The sequence below is a fragment of the Lynx rufus genome, unplaced genomic scaffold (genome assembly GCF_022079265.1).
Source record: "Lynx rufus isolate CCGP_SWC_20201006 ecotype Redwood Valley unplaced genomic scaffold, mLynRuf1.p SCAF_17, whole genome shotgun sequence".
In the NCBI taxonomy this organism is placed as follows: Eukaryota; Metazoa; Chordata; class Mammalia; order Carnivora; family Felidae; genus Lynx; species Lynx rufus.
The window spans coordinates 23,090,156-23,103,245 of NW_025814831.1; the positions used below are offsets into that span (position 1 = coordinate 23,090,156).

At 38.7% G+C, this 13,090-nt stretch overlaps 1 protein-coding gene across 1 annotated transcript in view; it reads left to right on the forward strand.

Annotated features, from left to right (window-relative positions):
* Positions 1–1,528: 1,528 nt before the first annotated feature.
* The window catches only part of CEP128 (centrosomal protein 128), a 382,564-nt gene continuing 371,002 nt past the window's right edge, over positions 1,529–13,090 (forward strand). Inside the window, exon 1 of the mRNA XM_047080283.1 lies at positions 1,529–1,713. The gene's annotated coding sequence lies outside the window, so the exon portion shown is untranslated. The remainder of the gene's footprint in view (positions 1,714–13,090) is intronic.

Sequence of the window (13,090 nt, forward strand, 5' to 3'; positions counted from 1 at the left end):
TGCTGACATTAGCTGTTTTGGTGGTCATTCTTCCCCCATTTGATCAGATATCACTTCCTTAAAAAGTTTCTATTTTATGTGTCTGCATTGAAACCTACCCAGTACTCTATCACCCAGATTTGTAGAAATTTGTTTAATGGTATGTTTCTTCACTTAGAGCAACATGTTCGTCTCCTCACGTTTACTGCATTTTGAGTGTCTAATACAATGTTTGGATACTAGAAAGATACGGCATACATTTGCTGAATTAAATGAATGAATGTAATTGTTTTGAAAAATTAAAACATTAACAGGTAAATAATAGAGTTATTATGCTTCTGCATGCATATGGGGAAATTTTATGGCTGTTCTGAATTATCTTAATCTCTGTGTCAGGTGGAGTGTATTCTTGAATACAACTGTGAGCAAGCAGCTTGAAGATAGATGAAAATACATAGGTAATTTTTAGAAGAATTATGTTCAAACTGGTTATGAAATAAACTTTACCCCTCAGTGTTGGCCAGAGAAAATGTTGGAGTTATTGTAACACATCAAATTTATATGCTAATTATTTATGTTTTTGTGTATGACAGGGAGAGAGAGAGAGAAAGAGATGTGAAGGGAGAGTGGGAAGTGAGGAAGGGCTGAGAAGAGAGCTACTGATTTTAAAAGATTTGGCTCCTGCCTTTGAAGGGCTGAGTCTGATGGAAGAGACCAACAGGGAAATGGATAATTACAGTACAAAATTATTAGAATAGGGAAACTATGCATTTAATGCGATCTAGCTCTTCTTGAGGTAGCCAAGAAAGCTTTCACAGATAAGGTAAATTTTGATTTAAGACTTGAGGAAGTGATCAATGGTCTTTTTGGCAGAGCACAAAGAAATGAGGCTCTACATGACTAATTGATTTTTCACTTCTTAGCTTTTCCAAAGTTGAGTTCTTTGTTGACGTTTTTATTGCCTTTTCTCAGCTGAAACCGACTTCTCTGAGTGGCATACGTCTGTCTCATGTTCTAAAATGACTGTGGAGATGACACTCTAGACTCAGTGTAGTAGCAATCATGAAGTGACAGCCTTAAAGACTTTGGTTTGCCATTAATGAGTTAATGTGATCTTGGGTAAGTCACTCACTCTTTCTAGGCCTAAAGGGTTTTATTAGATAATCTTCTCTGTTCCCTTCCAGTTCTAAGAATTTGTGGATCTTAGGAAAAAGACATTGTGCTCTGGTAGTAAGAGGATTTGTACGTTTCACTCATGGAAATGACTCTTCCCTGTCTGAAAGCAGTAAAAGAAACGGAGTCTGTCATTATTGCAACTACTTCGAATTTTTCTTTTCTTTTTTTTCTTAAGTGAATATTTTGGACTTTTCTGATTAAATTACCATTAATTCACTCTCAGGTGTTTGCTTCCTGTAGAGGTTACTGGCCCTTTAAAAAAAAAAAAAGAACAGGGCAAGAGGGCGAGGCCCAGGGACTCAGGTGCCAGCTAATCCGGCTTCTTCCGGGAAAGTGGCCTTTAGGCCAGTCGTATGACATCCTGGGATTTGAAGTTTCTCCTAGGGCCTCTCTCCCTGGACGACTCCTTGCTTTTGAGGACAAGATGGACTACAACTCCCAGAGTGCCAAGCGGCAACAGCAGAGGGGTCTTGTTCGCTCGCTGTGGCTGGGCGGCTAGTTCAAGTTGCCATAGCTGCGAGTCTGGAGAGAGCAGAGTCGGTTGCGCCGCAGCGTCAGGTCAGTTGCACCTTCTGGGTCGCTGGCGGCCCTGGGAACCGGGAGGGGCCTCGGCGATGATCCGGCTTTAAGGACTTAGGGTCCTTTTCTATCTCAGGTACCTGCCCTCAAATGCCTACTCGCCCTTTCTTTACTGCTTCCTTATTCTATCGTAGTCGTTTTAGGTCTCACTTCCCCTGGTCCCAGAGGTGGGGACACAAAAGCTACAAGGAAATCTGGAGTGGGGCCTTGGATGGGTGGAGTGTTGCCAGGGTAGGGGGAGACAGCGTGCCTGGTATCCCGTCGCCCCTTCTCTCGGCGTGAGTGTTCACAGATTCTGGCCAAGTCATCCAGGGAATTTGAATTACGTAGGCTTTTTTTTTTTTTTTTTTTTGAGCGGTTAGTTTTGTTGCTAGCAGCTGCGAAGCCTGAGCTGTCAAGGATTTGGGCTCATTCTGGTGTTAGTTTGACGGGGATATAACTTGACGTTTTTGTACCTGTTCTATGGTTACAAAAGTTTGCTACCCTTGGGAACACTGTATCAGCGACCTGGCTTTCCCAGGCCATGAAGGAGGTTGCCCCAACATTAGCTGTTAACAGTCCCTTATTTGAGTTATTTAGCAGGAACACCTGACATTGAATTCCAGCCTCATCCTTTATTGGTTTGATGAAGCTCAGTCACTTGCACAGACGTCTTTAAAACCACGTTGCAGCCGTTCTCAGTTTTGTGTGGAGTATCTAGCACAGGACCTGACACAGAAATGCTCAGTATTTGTTATTTCTTTTATCAATTATGCAGATCTTTGCTGTGTAATAGAAATAAAATGTGAGCCACACACCCGTTTACATTTTCTGGTGCCCACGCTAGACAAGTAACAAGAAACTGGTGAAATTAATTTTAAGAATTTATTTAGCATAGTATGTCCAAAACGTTTTCATTTTAGCGTGTAGTCAAATGTGAAATTTATTGAGATATTTTACATTCTTAAAACAATTTTTTTAATGGCATTAAGTCTTCACATTCTTTTATGTATTTTACACTTACAGCACGTGTCATTTCAAACTGACCAGGTTTTAAGAGCTCACTAGGCCACATGTGGCCAGTCACTACTGTATTGGCAGCACAGATAGAAGATTAAAATTTCAGCCATTTCACATTGGCACAGAACAGTTCGGTTATTGGTATAACTCACCTGGGGAAGTTTGCCCCCCCCCCCTTTTTTTTTTAAAGAAGAGTGAATTGTGCACTATACCTGTGTCATCCCAGTCTGTCCTCTCTGTCATTGCATGATCTGGGCCATTTTGAACCTTCTAACAGTTTACTTTAACTTTTCCACAATACTTTTTTTTTTTTTTTTTTTGAGACAATGACCAATTATCAGAATAACTAGCTGGGTTTTTGCAGATTGCTTTGAAAGCAGTCACAAAGAATTGAAAACATTTCTGTCCGTAGCTCTTTCCTACAACCAAAGGCATTTTACTTACTGATTTGCAATACTAAATGTGGGAAGAATTGGGCAGCTTATAAAATGTTGCCTTTGGGAGTGCTATCAGATAGTTCTTTACTGGCTTAGAAATACAATTTAGCCATCAAATTCAGAAGTAACATGTTAATTTCGTTATCTGCCTTAGTTAGTTTACCCACTAATAGATCTGCTCAGGGACACTACTTTTGGCCAGACTTTGGCTACAATTCACCCTAGCCAGCCCAAGGGGTTACCAGGCATGAGTGGAAGTGACCAGTGAAGACTATGCTGGCTGGGCACTTGGATGTAAAGAATTCCTGTGAGTTCACTGGGACTTTTACATGATCTAAGGATAATTTTCTGTGTTCTCTGATATGCACTAAATTGTGTGTAGTGAGAGTGAGCTTATTTTGATCTTTCATTATATAAAAAAATTAAGGTTGTAAGTGTGTTTTACCCCCTTGTTTCATTTGTCTGTAGGTGATTTGGGGAGGGTGTAGGGCAACCAAAGATCGTCTACTTGACTAGGCCTTTTGCCCTGAACCTCATGAAGAAATGATAGGAGGCAGACATATGTGCCAAAGAAGAGCACTGAGCTCAGAGGAGAACAACACGGAGTTTTGGGGGTGTGTTTTGTAAGTATGCTTTCTCCCTGAGTTTCTGAGCTAACAAATTTTTGCATATGGTGGATAAATATATTTCAACAGATAGACTTGGGGGGGGGCAAGAAACTCCTTTCTAATATGTAGTACAAAGATAAAATAGGTTGGTTGTGAAAGGGTGTTACAAAAATGCAGATGAACAAAATAGATTTGATGTTACAGAAATTCAGGGGGAACAAACTAGATACCTCAACAAAAGCAACAGTGATGCATCTGTTTCTGTTTGACCAGTATTTGAGAACCTATTTTGTCCCAGGCACTGTATTAGGCACCTTTTGCATTTTATCTCTGTGCCACTTTTATTATGCTTATTTTCATTTTACAAATGAAACAGTTGAGGTTAAGATAGAGTTTTTTGACTTTCTTGGTATCTGGAGGCCCAAAAGAGTGGTCTTTGTCTCCAGATCTGTTGATTCCAAATCCCAGTCCTGTCCACTACAAAGAGGACCCATTGCTGTTTATGACTGCTCTTAAGTCAGATTTGATTTAGAGTTAGCGTTTTAGATTAGGTATACCATATAAGCAATGTTTACTGTTTTTTGTCTCTTTATATATTCAGAGGGTTCTGTTAGCTTTTTCAGTTTTTTTAAGGTATAATGTTCTTTACATTATTGAGGTAAGAGTTATAATTTGTGATTTCTGTAGACTATGCATATTCAACATTCAACATGAATTGAAAATCAAGGGTGTAGTGTTAAAAACTCAAGTGTTGCAAAAACAAACAAACAAAACTCAAGTTTTGCAACATAGATTTAAAATTCTGGACACTTTTTAACATTTTCATTTTGCATTTTGATAAAGGCACTTAAACATATAGGGGAGACCCATTGAGACCTTGCAGTAACACTGTGTCCAAGATCTGTGTTGTACAAAGTCCTTAGATTTAAAGAATTTTAGAGCTGGAAGGACCTGCTAGGATAATCTAGCCCAGAAATTCTCAGCTGCAGTCTTGACACATCTGGAAGTAATATGCAAATAATCTAGAGTTTATTGTTATCCATAGAGTATTGTCACTAGGTTGATTCTAGTAGAAAGTGTTTTCAGCATGTTCATAAATATCCCATAGTGTGTTTTTATTTCTTGTTAATATTACAAGTCAGCACATAAAATTCTCCTTGTGGGTTTTAACTGCTACCAGTATCCCAATGACTGGATACATTTACTGTATTATTTGTGTTTTTTCTTATTTATTTATTTACTAACATAAATAACTCTGCAATGAAATTATATGTACACCTACAGGTAAGATGTATACATTTGACTTCTGTTTTCCTGGAATAATATTTATAGATGTAGAATCTAAAAAATTTTTTTTAAACATTTATTCATTTTTGAGAGAAAGAGAAAGAGACAGAGCATGAGCGGGGGAGGGGTAGAGAGAGATTGGGAGACACAGAATCTGAAGCAGGCTCCAGGCTCTGAGCTGTCAGCACAGAGCCTGAAGTGGGGCTCAAACTCATGAATGGTGAGATCATGACCTGAGCCGAAGTTGGATGCTTAACTGACTGAGCCACCTGGGCGCCCCTATAGATGTAGAATCTATATACCTACTAGATAGAATCTAGATGAATATTACTTATTTTTACTTGTCAGTTTTCTAGAAAAGCTAGAAAAGCTATTCTGTTAATACTCTTACAGTAAGGGGGTGCCCATGCCAAAGCTTTTTTTCATTTATACAAAACAGAGAAAGGAGAATCTGATTCTATCATTTTAGTTGGCATTTATTAGTGAAATAAAGTATGTTGTATGTTTGTTAGGGCTATATGTGTTCTGTGAATCGCCTATTTATGTATCCTTTGCATCCTTTACAACTGCACTATTCTTTTTTAAGTTAATTTTTATTTTTTGAGAGAAGGGGAAAGGGGCAGAAGGAAAGGGAGCAAGACAATCTTAAGCAGGCTCTATGCTCAGGCAGAGCCGGACGTGGGGCTTAATGTCACGATCATGACCTGAACTGAAATCAAAAGTTGAATGCTTAATTGACTAAGCCACTCAGCACCCCCTGCTTTAGATTTTTAACCTTGTTTCTGGTGTCTTGTTATTAATGATTATGAGTGGTCCTAAGAGGCTGATCAGGCTTTTCTCAGATATAACCCCTCTCTGAAATTCTTATAACTCTTTTTCTTTCTTATTTATTTATTTTAAGAGATAGTGAGAGGGAGAAAGAGGATCCCAAGCAGGCTCCATGGTGTCAATGTAGAGCCTGACACAGGGCTCAAACTCACACAATGAGATCATGACCTGAGCCGAAATCAAGAGTCGAATGCTTCTACGACTGAGCCACCCAGGCGCCCCTGAAATTTTTATAACTCTTAATGTAGATCTGTACAATGCTGGTGCTTACAGTGTTTGGGAGATGGGAGTATTTGTGGTTACATGAATCCAGTTAGCTGATGAACATTTAGAGTCTACCCTGTGCATAGGAGTTGCCATATAAGTGCTCATGAGTGAATGAATGAGTGCTCATGGGTGAATGGATGAGTGAATTAAAGGTAAACCTAAACTAAGCTTTTCTGAAGAGAGATGTCATTGAAAAAGTGACCTATGATTAGTATTTTAAAGGAAGAAGAGATAGGCAAATTTTATAGATCCTAGAAAGAAGAGAAAAGCTTGTCATGCGAGAGTGAAGGCTTTAAAATGGCAAAAATGGGTTAGTGGCAGTTGGTACATTGAAACAGTACTGAGAATGGACCCAGATGATAAAGAGCCTAGGTAATTTGGAGTTTAGAGCTCTGTAGTACAGATAAGCAATAACTGAGGAATTGAGGAATGCCGGTGCAAATGACAATGATAAGGTGATTTGTAGTAAGTCAAGGAAATCCTCTAGTTTTTTAATTAAAAAAAATTTTTTTTAATGTTTATTTTTGAGAGAGAGACAGAGTACAAGTGGAGGAGGAGCAGAGAGAGAGGGAGACAGAATCTGAAGCAGGATGCAAGCTCTGAGCTGTCAGCACAGAGCCAGATGCAGGGCTCGAACTCACGAACTGAAGATCATGACCTGAGCTGAAGTCCGACAGTGAACCAACTGAGCCACCCTGGCACCCTGGAAACCCTCTAGTTTTGATTCAGTTATAAGTTTTCACACACGTATTCAAGTCAATTTGAAATGTTTATCCTTATTTACTCTAAATAGACATATTATCAAGTATCAAATATTCCTATTGATACTGCTTTTCAGTTAAATCCATATTGTTTGAAGGCTTAAGATAATTAATCTAAGCCATTTATCACTAGAATTATTTCATGCAACAATTATTTAATTAGTACATGCTGTTTGCAAGGGCCTGTACTTTGAAATTTGTCTCTGGATTAATCAGACAGGAGAATAAGGAAAATTTACCTGTAAATTCATTTAAAAATGTTCCAACTACATGCCCAGCACTATGCTAGGTATTGAAATACAACCATGAACAAAGTAAATAGAGTCTCTGTTGAAATTTAGAGTCTACTGAGGAAACAGACAAGTAAACAGCCAGTTTGTCTATCGGCTGTAACGAGGTCATATCCACTATGGGCACTTGGCTCGGAGTTGGGTGGAAGCAGTGAAGGAAAGTTTTTTAAGGGGCGTTTTCTGTGAACTCAGATTTGAAGGAAAAGGTAAGAGTTAACCAAGGGAAAAAGAGTGAAAATGTTCTAGGCTGTGAATCTGGCAGTGAAATGAGTCTGACCTATTCAAGGAATTAAAAAAAAAAAATATGTGTCACAAATATTAACATTTTATGGGCATGTTTAATGTCTTACTATGATTATAGAGCTATAAGAATGCAGAGGAAGGACAGATCACTTCTGGCTGGAGATGAAAGGCATCCGTGAAGTTATATTATCTGTGCTATGCCTGGAATGATGAGTGGACTTGAAATAAGTGGCAATAGTAGACAGCAGAAGGTGTTCTAGACAGAACTAGTGACATTAGTGAAGAATGAAGTGGTGGGAGAATCTGGTGTAACAGCAGCTGAATGTGGGCCTTATGCTTGTTACAGTTCTTTTGTTGGAGAAGGGTAGGGGGGCTAGCTGAAGGTCTTGAATTCCTGAATTCTTGAATTCAAGAACCTAGACTCAATCTTCCATGGGCAATGAAGTGTCAGTGAAAGTTGGAATGGACAGGAAAAGACTCCTAGTTAGCGAAACTATGTTGGTGTCTAGGAATGAGTCGAGAAGAGTCCTGGATTCTGAGTGGTGCCATTGGTGAAGAGAAGGGATAACTAGGAATCTTGGGCTTTGGAGAAAGGTTCGAGACTCAGCTCTGCCACCTGGTAGCCCTATAACCTTGGACACTTAATACTCAGTTTCTTTACGCCTTTTGTATATATATCAGGACAATAATACTTTGTAGGGTTATTGTCATATGGCAATCTGTTATGTGAAAACACTAGTTATTCAGCATTAATATTGTCTCAACTGTTGTTTTTTTGAAGGGTTTTGAAATTGAGCTTTTTAAAGTGGGGTCTACTTCCATGGAGTCCCAATGATTTAATTTTTAAGTGTAATTGGTTTTAAATGATATTATGTTTATTTAAATAGTATTTAAATGATATTATAGTGCATGTCATTATAATTGGATTCCTTTCTAATCCTGTAGATGTTTTTAAAATTTTTTAAAAATGTTTATGTTGATAGAATCCCAAGCAGGCTCCATACTGTCAGCGTAGAGCCCAAAGTGGGGCTTGAACCCATGAACCTTGAGATCATTACCTGAGCTGAAATCAAGAGTCAGACGCTTAACTGACTGAGCCACCCAGGCGCCCCTAATCCTGTAGGTTTAAAATTTTAATTCATACTTTTAAAAACATTCCCAGAAACAGTTCATGGTACAAGTCAAAGTTAAGAACTCCTAATACCTTTTTTTTTTTAATTTGTAAGTTATATTCTCCCTCCCTCCCTCTCTCTCTCTCTCTCTGTGTGTGTGTGTGTGTATGTATGTATATATATATATATATATATATATAATTTTTTTTAATGTTTATTTATTTTTGAGAGAGAGAGACAATGCAAGTGGGGGAGGCACAGAGAGAGAGGGAGACACAGAATCCGAAGCAGGCTCCAGGCTCTGAGCTGTCAGCACAGAGCCCGATGCGGGGCTCGAACCCATGAGCTGTGAGATCATGACCTGAGTTGAAGTCAGATGCTCAACTGACTGAGCCACCCAGGTGACCTAAATTATTTTCTTATACTTTGGAAAGAGTATATAAATCATTCTATTTATCCACTTTTAAAATTAAGAATAAATACCAAACTCTTGAATGAGTGTATCAGTAAGTACAATAAAGATATATTCTATGTTTTTATTATAGAAGAGTTACAGGAAAGATTTAAAGATGCAAAGTAAAAAAAGAATGGGGCAAGAAAGAAATATGGGGATTGAGAAAGAGTGGCAGAAAAAGAGAAATAGGAAATACATTTACATCATGAAGAGAATGCTTTTTTTTTAAAAAATTTAAGGTTTTAGGGTATGGTTTCTGAAAAAATAGATATGCTTTGCTGTCTGAAATGGGTTGTAAATATCCTTTTTACAATTTTTTAAAGTTTGTTTGAGAGAGCGAGAGATTGCAAGTGGGGGAGGGGCAGAAAGAGAGAGGGGAAGAATGAATCCTAATCAGACTCCACACTGTCAGTGTGGAGCCTGATGCAGGGCTCGATCTCGATCTCGGGGCCTTTGGACTCTTAACTGATTGAGCCACCTAGGTGCTCTAGTTGTAAATATTCTTAACAAGAGACAGGATTATTTAAAAGACATCTTAAAATAGCTGTAATAAATTGGATTAATGGCAGATGTAAGTATTTAATACTTTATTATGCTCATTATATAAATCTTTAAGCAAGCACATATGGAATATTCCAGCCTTAAGTGCATTTCTTGGAGGGGGAGGATGGATCATAAGAAACAGAGTAGGGGAGGACAAAGAAAACGTTTGAGTGATTGGGCAGTGTATTTGGAGTTTACATAATTCTTTATGTATAGAATGCATTGGAGAAAGCAGAGTCACAAGATGTGACTTCCAGTACCGTTATTGTAACTTTTTAGCAAAGCCATCATGGACAAGTATTTTAGCCGTTTCTCTTCAGCAAAGGTAGAGAGTTGTAATTATACCAACTTCACAGGATTGAAATGGGAGATCAAAAGAGAAAAGACTAACAAATGCTTTGTAAGCCATATAGCAATATGCAAATTTAAGGTACAATAGGAATAAGAACAATTTTCCTTTCTTAAAATTGTTTGGTTCCCTGGGAAAGTCAAGGGGAGTTTTGTTTATACTTTAAAAACTAGGAGGAAGAGAACAAATGTGCTTTATAATATACTTAGGAAATTGCTGGTTTCTTTCAAAAAACTTAATGTTATACAGAGAACAAATATCCCCAGCTGCTATTTATGATTGTTTAGATTTTTTTTCTCAAAAATTGCTAGCCTGTCACTTGTTTCATCAACTGCTTGGGCTTATTTTGTGCATCCTAATTTGAATCTGTTTTTTTTTCTTCCACCATTAGAAGACAGTCTGAAACCCACCTGTTTTCTGAAGGAGAGTAGGCTTGAGAAGAAACTTCAGGAAATTCACCATCCTCTGAACTAAATCAAATGATTTATTAGTAAACTATATTTTTCAGCTAGATTAGCTCTTGCTGCATAGCAAAGCAAAACTGGAGGCATATGACAATACATGTTTATTGCCTATGCAATGGGTTAGCTAAGCTGTCTGCTTATCATCTGTAGACTCACTGATTTGTCTGTGTTCATCTGGCTGATCTAAGCTGGAAATCACTGGGCAGGCATGGATCCCACACCTTCCTACACCATAGCCTGGGCACATCCTGGTGATGGAAGCCTTGCAAGAGAGCAAATTCCAGTGTGTAATCTCATTTCAAGCCCCTGCTTGTGCCATGTCAGCTAAAATCCTATTGGCCAAAGTGAGTCATATGGCTAAGCCCGGTTGCTGGGGCCCGGGCTGGTAACTCCACCTAGAAGTAAGGATAGTGTGTATAGGGAGGGATGAAGATTAGAGCCAAATGATGCAATGTACTGCACTCTTGTTCTGAAAGTACTTACATCAGGGAAACATTCTAAGTAGTTTCGGTCCTTCTGCTCAGGAGTAGTATATCCTTCTGGTTTTATAGTCTATAGGGATGGCTTATAGCAAAGTCGTATTACCCAATTTTCCTTCTTGTCTGTAGAGGAAAGCATTAGCTTTTGAACATTTAACCTTGATTCATTCTTCATGATTGAATTGCTTGTTTTTAATTAGGGAATGAGACTGGTAGACTTCCTTTGTCTTGGTTCTTCATCTAAAATAAAGTTGCAAGCACAACTGCTCAGTGGGGCCAGTGAGGTAACTCACCATGTGAAGCAGGTCCAGTGGGGACTGGGGCAAACAGGAAGGTGCGTGCCTGACTCTAAGGCAACTACGGCGTCCCATGTTGCAATGGGAGAATTCACCCCCAGTGTTGCCAGATCGTTGGATTTTTCAAGAGAAGCTAGAAATTGGAATTTTTATATGAAGTCTCTTTGTTTTCCAATTAAAGCTTTAAAATCACACAGTGAACATTATTTTTAAGTACATGTTGGTTGTCTGTAGTCCTCCAGTGTTCATCCACCCATTTAAGCAAAATGGTGTCAGAAACTTGGGGATGCTAGTTTCCCTTGGTCCATGCTGGTATCTTGCCCAGTCTGAAGCAGTTTGGACAGTTACTAGAAGTTGTCTCTCTGCACAGAGGACTTCATTCTTGCCTGCTATTTTGGGAATAGTGTAAGAAATATTTTTTGGCTGGCAAATGCAAGAGTTCAAAACTAGGATTTAATTACAAATAATAAATCCATCTTGGGTTCGTCAGCATCCATTTCTCTTGTAAGTTTTTCTTGAGTTTTCATTTGCTGTTTTTTATCTTGACATGTTTTACTTTTTATTTAATTTTGTAAACTCCCTTGTTGATTTTAGAAGTGTGTGTGGGTGTATATCTAAAATATCTGTATCATTTTGATGGTGAAACAGGGAGGGGATTATTAAGTAACTTTGTTTTCTTTTAAAACTGATACTGATTTTTAGCAACTGGCACATGTATAATTATCTGAGCAGCTCCTAGTGTTTTTCTCCATGTCCGAGTAAGCTGTCCTTTTGTATGGTATATGGCCTTTTCCAGAAATAGCCCTGCTTGGTGGGCACTGGTCCCTGTAACTCTGTTCTTGAACTCAGAGGTACTGGAGTAAAGGGAGCAAAATGCAGCCTAGGAGCTGAGCCTGCCTGGCTTCACCCATGGAATAGAGTGTGGGAGCGTGAGCGGGAGAGAGAGGAAATGCATGGCAGCAACAGGAATAAATGGGACATACAATAAAAAATCAAATTGTGTGTGTGTGTGTGTGTGTGTGTGTGTATGTGTGTGTGTGTGTAAATGTTGATTCTCTAAGTTCTTAACTGGAGATGATGATTTAACCAGCACTTGTGCTCCTTGCCCATGCCCTGGGGACATTGAGCAATATCTAGAGACAGTTTTAAATTTACGCCCTGGTGAAGGAATGTGAGAGCTTTGCTTATTTGTACCTTCTTTAGTTCCTTTGAGACAGATGGATGGGTTTTAACTGGTTCCCATTTCTTTTTCTCATCCATCTGTCAAACTTCTACTCATCCTTCGAGATGAGTGGAGGGATCCTTACCTGACTCCCCTGGCATTTTGTCATATTACTTAGCTCACCACGTGTACCACTTTTATGAGTCTTTTTCTCCCCTCAAAGACTGTGATTTTTTAATTTACTTTTATCTTCCATTTCTAATGTAGTGATTCAGTAAATGATAAATGCACGAATCTGTTGCCTCTCTTTGATTCTGTTTCCTTTGTCTTACATGATCTACTAACTGGCTGATGGACTGGACAGTTGATTTTGATCTTCTATTAATTTGCCAAAAGCTTTTGAGGATTTGAAGTTCCAAAGGAGCACTGGCATAAAGAAGACATGTACAATTAATAATTGTACGTGGTACTTTCTGCTGGCTTGTTTACTTTTTCTCTTGAGGGAGAAAATAAAGCTCTCAAGTCCTATAGCTATTGAAACAGTGAGAAATGCTTTCTAAAATTTGAACTTAGTGATTAAGCTTAAAAGACACTTCCCACCTCCCCCAATACTCCCCCCAACACATCGTTACCTTGAACATTGAGGACACTTGCCTTGGACAGGGCCAGCTGAGGAGCCATCACCTACTTAACATGCACTAGTCAGCTTGTGTGAAATATCACCCCCTGAGGCTGGGTGCTTATCTTTTATGGAACAGCTTGCAAATCCTAATTGTT